The sequence below is a fragment of the Phaseolus vulgaris genome, chromosome 7 (assembly GCF_000499845.2).
Source record: "Phaseolus vulgaris cultivar G19833 chromosome 7, P. vulgaris v2.0, whole genome shotgun sequence".
In the NCBI taxonomy this organism is placed as follows: Eukaryota; Viridiplantae; Streptophyta; class Magnoliopsida; order Fabales; family Fabaceae; genus Phaseolus; species Phaseolus vulgaris.
The window spans coordinates 9,840,978-9,845,078 of NC_023753.2; the positions used below are offsets into that span (position 1 = coordinate 9,840,978).

Genomic DNA, 4,101 nt, shown 5'->3' on the forward strand with positions numbered 1-4,101 from the left:
CATAGAGGTGATGGGGGAAAAGGAAAAGGAAAAAGAAGGCACATTTTGGTAATACTTCCCCTCCTTTATCTTTCTTTAGCTTTATTTTTATTTAAAGAAAGTTGAGTGATGAGGAATCCATGTCCTCCAAGCACTTGCAGACAAAATGAGCTTCAGAGAAGAGCAAAAGCACACTTAGCTTTACGACCCAGAAAAGGAGATTTCAAACAACATAAGTCTAGCTTAGGAAATTGCGTGGTTAGTAACCCAACCCCATTCCATTTCTCTCTCATAACTCTTCCTCTTACCCCTACCTAGCTACCTTTGCTCCTTGTGTTGCTCTCTATATTTAGTGGGGGAACTTGGCTTCAGGGTGCAACCACAACCCCACATCTTCCTTCTTTCCCTCTCAAAACCACACACAAACCCCACTATTATTAGCCACACCTTAATCCCCCTACGTTTAGCCCATTGGTTTGCTTGTTTTATGCCAATTCAGTAGGGTTTTTGTGGGGCTTTCAACCCCATTTGATTATGACTTAGTTCCATCCTCTATATCATCTCCCCCACCCTCCATATATACTACCTCCATCCCCTTCACTCTTACTCTCTACTACTCTCATCCCATCCTCCAATCTCTCTTTTTCTCCCTTTCTCTCCCCCTCCCTCCCTCCACATTCATCTTCCTCCCATCAACCATCTATACACCTACCTTTCATCATCATCCATCATGTATTAATCATATGGCTAGGTCTATTACTTTGCAAGCTCCTTCTACTCTCAAACACTCTTTTTTATGTATCATACATACACTCATGCATCATACATGCCTTCCTTATCCTTAGGATTTGGTGAGGCTAATTAGAGCTTAGTTAGAGGAGAAACTTGATTTTGTGCATGTATGTGTTTAATTACCCACATGCATCTTATTATTAATTAAGCAATTGATGTTTGTTTGTCGCATCATGCATACATATGTGTATGTGCCTGGCTCCCTGTATGCCATTTGCAGAGCTCATCGAAGCATCAATGACCTCCGTGGATGGCGTATGAGGAGCCAAGCATATTCCATGTAGATACATGGAGAGGATCATGATCAAGTTTAAATTTATGTGGGTAAAAGAGCATGAACAATAGTATGAGGTTGAGTTGTTTTGTTTGATAGTTGTTTTTCCTTTGGTTTGTTATTTTAATCATGAATTGTACCGACTATTGGAGGTCATATATACAGTCTATATATACATATAGGCCAATTATTCAAGAAAAGCACGGCATTGTCATTTTCAAAGGCACAGGTTGTGCTTCCTCAGGACTGAACAAAGGTACATCTTTTTTTATCTTCCTTTTTCATCATTGCAAAAACCTTGAATCGAAGAGATTTTTCTAGGGTTCTTGCGAGTGATGCATATGTGATCTGCAGAGTGTTAAGTTGGGGAAACATATTCCCTCATTTACCAGCTGGGGGCTCACATGTGGGTGTATTTTTTATTTTTCTTTTCTTTTCTCTTTTTCTTTGCATTCAATTTGATAATCATTTCACTCCACTTGAAAAGAGGGCATGGGAAAACAGCAAGAACCCCAAGTTACCGTAAATTATAACTATTCCTGACAATTAACATGGAAGTTATAAAAAAATTTACTTCCTCACCCTTCTTGTTACCATGCTTGTCTGTCTCATGGACATTTCATATGACCTCTGATTATACCAACAATAGCCTCAAAAGAAGCAACACTGTGTCATATAGTATACAGTTACACACAGTCATCTATTCATATGATTATTCTAATTATTTTATTTTAATAGCCTTTAGCCATTAAATATATTTATATATATGGAAGAAAATTGCTAGCTACATAATCTCTGCTAGTTTTTTTCCAAGATAATCATAGTTAGCTTAATATGATTCCTTACATTAACAAGGGCCTAAAAGTAAGCACTGCTCATCTCCTGAAGAACAAATTTTAATTCATTCTACTTTCTTCAGGGTAAATTTCTTACATTAATAAGGGCTGTTTATGATTTGAGGGTATATTTTTAATGGATGTCAAATTAATCCTAGATAAAATCAGGCTTTTATTGAGACTGTTGTTTCACTCTTATCTCTCTGGCAAATTTTACTAAAATGACCTATGATTCACTAATTTAATAGGTTAAAATGAAGTCACATTGTTGTATTATAAACACACACAGTAACAAAATCAACATGCTTATCCTAACGAATATTTATACTGTTAATTGGTCACTTCCTTTGCATGGTCTATGTTGTTTTTAGCAGCAATCTTGTCCTTAAATACATTTTACCTGGCTCAAATATTGATTAATTACCAGTTGATGAACAACACTTTGGAGTCGTAGCCCGTCTCTAACACACAGTGAGAACGGAAACATAACTGTTAATTGGTCATTTGCATGATCAATGTTGTTAACAGTAGTCTATTTATTCACTTTGTCCTTATAGCTACGCTTAACCTCGCTCAAACATTGGTTACCACTTGATAGATATATGTCATCTGTCACACTGTTAAACGAAATTTTTCTAAGGTTAATTGGTTGCGTGATCAATATTGCCTTGTATTCTAACAGTAATTTATTTCTTTATGTTCTTTGATACTTTTTACCCCCTCAAACATTGGTCACCACTAAGCTAAGAAACCCTTTGGAGTAATGAGAAGCCTCCTTATTATATATATTTTATGCGGGTAGAAAAGAATCTGGATAATGAAGAAGAGAGAGGTGGTGTTATTTTAACCAAATGTATGATAAATCGACAACCCTTTTTTAATAATTTATTAACCCCATTGCTGAAGAAAAGTGTTTGATTTAAGATATGTAGATGAAGAAGAAGCATGAAAGTGTTGGAGGTAGGAAGAAATTGTAGAAGGATGGTGTGAATGAAATAGGAAATGGGAAATGGGAAATGGGAAATAGTTGGAAGAAGAGAGGTTATTATTGTTATTCTTGTTGCTTAGCCTTATATGTGTAATGTGTAATGAAGCAAAGGTGTATGGCCTGTGAAAGTGCAGGTATGAATGTATGTATAAGAGAGATTGAGGTTGGCAATGGGTAGGTTCTCCTACTAAGTAATGATTCACACTGAACTGAGTTTCACTCTTTGAGCTTAGGTAGGTGTCTGTGATACACACGCATGTCTGGCCAGGGCTTGAAGAAAGTAAAAAAGGCAAGGATCCTGGGAAAAGTAAAAGCATGATTGTAGCAGCTGGAGGATTATCATTATAGCCACTGGGGAATCTCATACAAAAAGGAATGGACCACTCTCTCTCTCTACTTTCAATTGGTTTGCAGGGAATATGGTATACGGTCAAAGCAGGTCAAAAGCTTACAATAGGACATTATTGGTCAGGCTATAGTGGGACCACCCACATCCTAACACCTCCTGGGGAAATCAATTCTAGGATTTTGTGTTTTTCTTCTCCCCCTCAACATTTCACTGCACTTCCCTTCCCATCTATTTTTTATTACCATAATCCTAATCTTCATTTTATTCACTTAGCTTTTCATTCATGCAAAACCAACTCAAGGATCTTCTAATTGTAACTAGTTTATCAGCAAGATATATAGTTTGTTAACATTTTTTTTTAACTGTTTGAATTTGAAAGAGCATAGATTGAATAATTTGAAGCTTAATAATGGCATTATCCTAATCCTGTGAATCCAATCATAATCAAAGATTAGAAAAGAAAGTTAGGCAATGAAGGTTGCAACTGCAATGTAACCTGCGGTTACATTGGAGAAAGAAAGAGATGTTGAGAGAATAAAATTATTAGAGTAATCATATGATGTAAGATGATGGCTTGGCCCGCTTCCTCAGTGTTTGATGCCTCTGCTGGCAGATTAATTGTACTCTTCAGTCTGAGAAAGTAGATTCTATACTATTCCTGTCTCACTTTCGCCATGGGAATATCATTTGCTTTTTTTACATCTAAGGATGAATAATGAATTTCACTTTACATCTTTCTCTATGATTCTTCTTGGTTTGGTTTCTTTCCCACCCTTGAGGTGAATTTTTTGTTAGTATTTATTCATCACTCAAATGCACATCATTATGAACCTCAGCACACAGACACTCTCTAATTCACTTAATTTATTAAGAGGTGTTTCCA

At 36.3% G+C, this 4,101-nt stretch overlaps 1 long non-coding RNA gene across 1 annotated transcript; it reads left to right on the top strand.

Moving 5' to 3' along the window:
• Positions 1-356: 356 nt before the first annotated feature.
• Positions 357-3,580, top strand: LOC137828619 (uncharacterized). The gene is made up of 2 exons (XR_011083922.1): positions 357-1,301; positions 3,103-3,580. It is a non-coding gene; the product is annotated as an uncharacterized lncRNA (long non-coding RNA).
• The last annotated feature ends 521 nt before the right edge of the window (positions 3,581-4,101 follow it).